Source organism: Gekko japonicus, unplaced genomic scaffold, assembly GCF_001447785.1.
Source record: "Gekko japonicus isolate JY-2015 unplaced genomic scaffold, Gekko_japonicus_V1.1 scaffold2462, whole genome shotgun sequence".
In the NCBI taxonomy this organism is placed as follows: Eukaryota; Metazoa; Chordata; class Lepidosauria; order Squamata; family Gekkonidae; genus Gekko; species Gekko japonicus.
The window spans coordinates 140,649-148,195 of NW_015170348.1; positions in this window are offsets into that span (position 1 = coordinate 140,649).

Sequence of the window (7,547 nt, forward strand, 5' to 3'; positions counted from 1 at the left end):
ATAGAAAGGTATTTACTCTGTGCCTTAAAAAAGTAATGTAATCTTGGCACAAAGCAAGCCTCTGTGGGGAGGTACTCTCATGAACCACTACCCTTAGCAGGGCTATTTTGGGGCTGGAACGCACAGGAACGGAGTTCCAGCTGGCTCCCAAGTTGGCCACGCCCAGCAGGAACTCATTAGCATAATAGGCCACACCCAACAGCAGAAACTCATTAGGATTGGCTACATTAGGGGTGTGTGGCCTAACATGCAAAGGAGTTCCTGCTACCGAAAAAGTCCCTGGGTTTTGACAACAAACAAGGTAAACAGAATAACAAGCAAAAGGTGGGTGTGGCTGGATGAGCACACTTCTGGTATCATGGGGGTGCGGCCTAATGTGCTAATGAGCTGTGCTGTCAGGGGTGTGGCCCAATATGCTAATGAGTTCCTGCTGTTGGGTGTGGCCTATTATGCTAATGAGTTTCTGCTGGGCTTTTTCTACAAAAAGAGCCCTGATTAGTATACACCACCAATTCTCAGAACATATAGAACAAGGCCTCAAGTTAGAACTTCGGCTGTCAGGCAGGTTTTTGCCGGAGGAGGCAATCCTTTCTGAGCCCAGTCCCCAGGCCATATAGGGTTTTATAGGTCAACGGCAGCTGTTCAGAAATGTTTTACAGTGCAAGTATCAATTTTCAGATAATTAACTCAGGCATTTGAATTGTGCAGAAAGCACAATGGGTTGAATCCAGTGGTACATTCCCATTACAGAAGCAGGGAATGTGTGTGTGTGTGTACCCAATCCCTCCTTCCGCTGCAGATTTCACCCCTCATGCAGTTCATGGAGGGGTCTCCAATCCCCACCACCACCACAGCATTTCAGAAAAGCCTTTGGGATGCCACAATCTGAAGAAGATGAGAATCCGATGTATTGCTTTTCTCTGCATCAAATGTCATTAAAAAGATCTCTTTTGTTGCATCGTTAGACTATAATAGTTGCCTTGCCACGTATCAAATGAATGGAAGCACAAGGCCTCAGCTTTGGAGATGGGGGCAGCTATGAACTCTCTCTCTCACACACACACGCACAAAAAGAGCCCCAAACCCAATCCATTCTCCTAGATCAAATGAATGAGTATTGATCTACTATGATCTTCATGGATGTCTTTGTGTGTCTTGTCACATGGCCACACTGAGCCAAAAGCTGGAACTAATGATATGGAAAATAGTTTCCAGGCCTTTTTCATTCCAAAAGTATTGCATGCCTCTAGCACAGGGGTGTCAAACATGCAGCCCAGGGGCCAGATCAGGCCCCCAGAGGGCTTCTATCAGGTCCGCAAGGGACTGACTGTCTCCTGCTTCTTCCTCCAGTTCTGCTGCTGCTGCTGCTGCTGCATCATAGCTTACTTTCCCAGACTCTCTCAATCGCTCAGGAGAGATAGATAGGCAAGCATCTGCTCCCTGCACTGGGCCGAGGCTCCTCCCCCTCCCAGATTGCTACAGCACAGAGATTTTGACGCAATAATTCAGAGCAAGAAGTATCAGTTATCAGAGGCTGTTAAATAAAATATTGCAAGAATGCTAATGTTTCAGGCATGTTTTAAGTTAAAAAAAAATCTTTGCGTTTGTGCCCTTTATAAAGTTTATATCTCTGCTACCTGGCATTATATTTTATGACACACGTGGCCTGGCCCGGCAAAGTCCAATTTATGTCAAATCTGGCTCTTCATAACAAATCTGGCCCTCCATGACACCCCTGTTCTAGCACATGTCTTCTAAATAGTCGCCTGCACTTTTTTAAATTGATGTAGAAATCCCTTTCCGCATGACCTAAAAGCAATCAATCAAATCAATAAAAGAGGCCAAGCCAATTTTTTTCCCTAGCAGGTTGGTAAACCTATCAGTCAGATCTTGTCTGTTATCGAAACATCTTTTCTCACCTAGGAGTCTCTGGCATGGAGCTGACTAAACCAAAGTACCTCGGACCTTATCAGTATAAGTGATCACTGAAACGCCACTTCTTTTGCATTGCTGACTGACACACAAGTTCTCAGCATTGTCATGTGTCAAAAGGTTAACTAGAGGCAACCACAGGAAAATAACATTTCTAGTCAACTATGCTTCTAATCTCTCTGCCCGAAAGCGACATCGTAGCACTAAATAGCCTACCTTGGATTTTAAAGGGAAATCCCAGAAGAGGAATAAAAGTCCTTCTAGAAAACATGTCACTTTTAAGCGCAGTTAAATCTTTTCTGCTTTCAAGCATGAGGATGCTTTTCGGACGGGGACTAACTCAGCAAGCACCTTTGGTTTCAGAAATGGTTCTCTCTGAACAAAACCACTGTGTACGGCTGCCAAGCCCCCCAGAGGAGGCAGGGGGTCTCCCACGTCCAGCTCCTATTGCCTGCCGTCCAGCTGAGCCAGTGGCAGGAGAAAAATTAAAAAGGCAGTATTGTCTGTGGCTCTACATCACTTCCGGTAGAAACCTAACAGTGATATAGTGGATAGCTCTAGGAATTCCTGAAAACTCTATGGTAAAACCATAGCATTTCCAGGAATTCCTAGAGCTACCTTATGTCATTTCCAGGTTTTTATGGGAAGTAATAGCACCACAGCTTGTGTTGTGTCCCACCACCATGTCCCCACCCACAACTTTCCGGCTGGTTGCCAAGCCACTGCCACTGCCTAGCAACCTTACCACTGTGGGTGAAACTAATACTGATGCAACCAGTACAATCTACCTACCAGCAATAGAATGCATGTCTCCAAACGGAAAGCCCTGACAAATATGGCTTGACCAAGAGAGTAATTTTGTGGGGGGAAACTTTGGAAGATGTCCACCTTCCAATCATCCCTTGACATACTGCAGTTTTTGCTTCAGCTTGATCTGCTCAGACTAGAGGCAGGCCTGGTAGCATTAGAAGCACAGGCTTAGTTTCAAGCTACATGCTTCTGGATTAAGCTAAATCCCCCCCACCCACGGGGATTAGTTTCTTTAATACTTTCAGACACATTCAAGGTGGGTGAGAGCAATTGAGGACAAACTGCTCTTCTTGGGTTTTTCCTCTACAGCCCTTTTGCATCTTGGATATCAAGGAGCTAAAATAATAGTTCAACAGAGACTATGGGACACCTCCATTCAAGTGGACAGGTCAAGAGCCTGCTCTGTTCCAACAGTGGGGAATTATAACCTCAACTTTGTTCCCTCTGGCTACCTCTGTCTGTTGGAACTCCCTAAACATCACAGAGCTTTCACCTTGGCCCCACTTAACGTGTTACCATCTTCCCTGCTTGATGGGAGATTATGCAGGTATCCCATATGTGAAATGTCTCTGTTGTTGTCTATCCAGTTTGGAGGAGGAAGAGGAAGAAGAGGAAGGAGGAGGAGGAGGAGGGGAGATTAGATTTATACCCCACCCGTCACTACCCAAAGGAGTCCCCGAGCGGCTTACAATCTGCTTTCCCTTTGCCCCCCCCCCACAACAGACACCTGGTGAGCAGTGCTCCCTCTAAGCTGAGTTAGTGTGAGCTAGCTCACGGGTTTTAGCCTCTAGCTCACGGGTTTTAGCCTCCAGCTCACAGATTTTCGTCTCCGCTCAGGAAGGAGGGCTCCAGAGCAGACTGATTTATGCCGCAGCCAAATCGCTCACTCTCAACTTGAATGCCAGCAGCTCACAGAGTAGAATCTTTGCTCACAAGACTCCACAGCTTAGAGGGAACATTGCTTGTGAGGTAGGTGGGGCTGAGAGAGCTCTTTCAAGGACTGCTCCTGAGAGAACAGCTCTAAAAGAACTTATGACTGACCCAATGTCACACCAGCAGCCGCATGTGGAGGAGTGGGGAATCAGACCCAGTTCTCCCAGATTGGAGTCCACACTCCTAACCACTATACCAAACAACTGAGCATGTCTTCCTATATTGTCAGTTTTACCAGAACATTCAGATTTTGTATATCATGCCAATTATGTCCAAGTATCCAGGCAGATCCAATCAGTTTTATGTTTCACTGTTTCTGACCAACTGTTATAATGAAATTACTATAAAAGTAGCGAAATTCTGTGCTTTGCCATGTTCAACCAGGCAGAAGACTACGTTCTTGTTTTAACAGACTTTAGCAAATGCATGTATATGTAAATTTTTTGTCATGCCCAGTGTGATCAGAATAAATTTTACCTTGACAAATATGTCTTTATATTTGGTATATTCTGACACTTAGTAATGTCTGTGTCGTTTGACTAGTCTGATTTCTGATCTTGGATCGTAATAAACTATTCACTGACTGGCTTTGGCTTGATTACCAATAAGAACCTAACACTGGTCCCAGAATCAATGCTCCCTCTAAGCTGTGGACCCTTGTGAGCAAAAATTCTACTTTGTGAGCTATTGGCATTAAAGTTGTGAGGGAGCGATTTGGCTACTTCATGAATTAGTTTGCTCTGGAGCCATCCTTCCTGAGCGAAGACAAAAATGTGTGAGCTGGAGGCTAAAAAACTGTGAGCTAATGCAGCTTAGAGAGAACACTGCCCAGAATACTCTTTTCTGTTACAAACACTTTTCTTCTGTTTTAACAATGACTAGAGGTTCACATAAATACTGTGAGGGAGATTTAAAGGGAGATTTATGGCTCTTGCTTATCTGCCGATTGTGAGCATTAGGCCTTTCTGTAACAGCCAGTGCCACCTAGCCATAAACATGTTAGTTATGGAACACACGCTTGCTGAGAGGGGCTTCAAAAACCCAGAAAGAGACAGGACAGACAGACACACACCCCTCTAAAAACATAACTGCATCCCATACAAAGAGAAGATAACGTGGGGCTGTTCCATATTTTCTGTCAGGAAGGCTCTGCTGCGAGGCAGTGACATTTTTCTGTGACATTTTTCTTGTGTGATATGAAAATGTTGTGAGCTTGTTGGATTGTCGGAACACAGCTCTCTAAGTAACTATCAGTAGGTGGTTTCCACACGGAGACAGGCTTGAGTGCTTTCCTCCTTGGCGCTGTGGCAACAGGCCTTTCCACGTGGCAGATTTCCCCAGAGTTTCCCTGCCTCAGTCTGGCTTCTAAACTCCTACTTACTTTGATGGTTTTGCATTACATCTGAATAGGGGAGACCTGGCTGGTTGCTTCTCACACTCCAAGGGTTAGAGGCGCTAAGATCTGGAGCAACTGAAATGCAACAGGTCTCCCTAGATGTCTCTTATCCATGCTCACCTGAAAAGTTCGAGAAGTATAGGCATGCTCCATCCCTCAGGCAGCTCAAGGCATTTTGCTGCCATTTATGTACTTTTATTCACTTACCCTGCCTTCTTCCCTCATGGGACACAAAGCAGCTTACATCATTTCTGTCTCCTTTGTTTTATCCTCACAGCAACCCTGTGAGGTATGTTAGGCTGAGAGTATGTGACTGGCCCACAGTCACCTAGCAAGGCTTCCATGACAGAGTGGAGATTCAAACCTGGGTCTCCCAGATCTTAGTCCAACACTGCTAGACCACACTGCCCCCTTCCTCCAGTTCCTCCTCTGCCTGTCAGACAGGTTCCAAGGGTCCACCTTGAATCCAATGTGTTTGCTAGGCTTGCCAGACCCCAGGTCTGGATGGGGGATCCCTCGGTTTCAGGGGCTTCTCCCCACCATGGTCCAGCTGGCCAGCAGGGAAAACCCCACCCCTAAACAGGGACACCGCCACGCAATGTCACACGACATCCCCAAAGCAATGACATCACCTGGAAATGGCACCATCGTGTTGAGGATGTTGTGTGGAGACACTCTGGTATTTGGGCAAACTCTATGGTTCGACGGCAAAAAAACCATAGAATTTTGCCCAAATACCAGAGTGTCTCCACACAATGTCCTTGACACGATGGTGTCATTTCCAGGTGATGTCATTGCTTTGGGGATGTCGTGTGACATCTCCGCCCACCCTCAGAATGCCCCCCAAGTCCCCCCACTGGAGTGACAAGGGACCTGGCAACCCTAGTGTATGCACACGTGTGGGGTGGATGCTTTCTCCTGTCATCCATGCACTATGTTGCACCTAAGCCTTGCCTCACAGCTGTTATGGCACAAAATGAGCTCCAGTGACAGAATGTGGAATAAGAATGCTAATTGTGGAAGAGAAATGGTGGTGGGGGGGGAGAAATGAAAACTGGAAATGTGCCAAGAGCTAGGCACATCTAGCCAGTTAGATGCTGATGGATTTCAGCTTCGCTGTCTTCACGATGGCACCAGCCAATAACAAGTGACTTGGCAACCCAGGGAAGTTTTGCTGTTTGGCACAGTGCAAGCTGGGAATGCATCCAGGTTTTCAAACTAAAGGACTACAAAGCTGAAAGCCAGATTTATCAAAACAAACCAAGACTGGATCTCTTAGAGGGAAGTCCTGGTTTCACAAACTGCAGTTAAAATAAACCAAAGTTTCACACGGTGTCTGAACGGAGCCAGTGATGTATATAAGCAACCTAGCTTCTGTGAGGTTGAGATACACATTAAGATTGGCCCCCTTCAACTGCTCTGCAAATTCCACGTCCACCAGCATAATTTTAAGAATACTGTCCTGGGCACGGACCTCAAAGATTAACCCTAAACATAGGGTTGGCCAGGTGTTGCATAGCAGCCAGCGGGGGGGCTTCCTTGTCCTTTCCAGAACATTCTGCCATGCATGCAAAGCACGTGCAGCATGATAATGTCACCCAGAAGTGTCTTGTAACCCTACCTATACAGGATTCTGAGTAAAACTTCTTAGGATTGCTGTCTGAGTTTTATAGAAGATATGCTTACTACCGTGTTTCCCCGAAAATAAGACCTACCCAAAAAAATAAGCCCTAGCAGGATTTCTATGCATTTGTGGTATAAGCCCTACCCCGATAATAAGACCTAGTGATGGGCGTAGCTATGCAGTGTATCTGTATAGCCACGCCATGCATTTCGGAGCGGAACGGTAAGGAAGACTGGAATCCCTTTCAATCTGCCACAGCTCCTTTCTCCGAGCCGTTCGCACTTGCACGGGTGCGTGGGTGGCAACCGCACCACTCCTTTCTCCTAGCCGTTCGCGCATGTGCGGGTGCGTGGGTGGTAACCGCGGTTGCAGGCATCCTACTGCGCACGCGGGAAAGGCTAGGGGAAAGGAGTTCACGCATCACTAGCGCCAGCCCCTCCAACAAGGTCGGCTCCCCCTGTCAGGTCCCGGCCATCCTGTGCATGCTGACGCTTCAGGTGGAGGCAGAGACATAGAAACTGGAGGTCTCCACAGTGAAAGTTTCCTTAGTAAACTGAGGAGCAGGACGCTCCGCTTTTTTACCATATTGTGTGTCCCCAGGGGGAAGAAGGAAAACTGTGGCTGCTATTTTACCCAGCACCAGTCCAGCAACAGTCTGTGGGCCTCTCTCACCCCCACCCAAAAACATCAGGGGATAGGGGAAAAGCTTCAGCAATCAGTCTGCTACTGAGCCCAGAGAGATCATCACAGCTCCACTGTGCAGATTGGACCCAGTGCTCGCTGGATCCCAAATAAATAATCCAGCCCTTACGCATCAGCTTTGCCGGCCTATCTCTGCTTTTCCTGAGTATC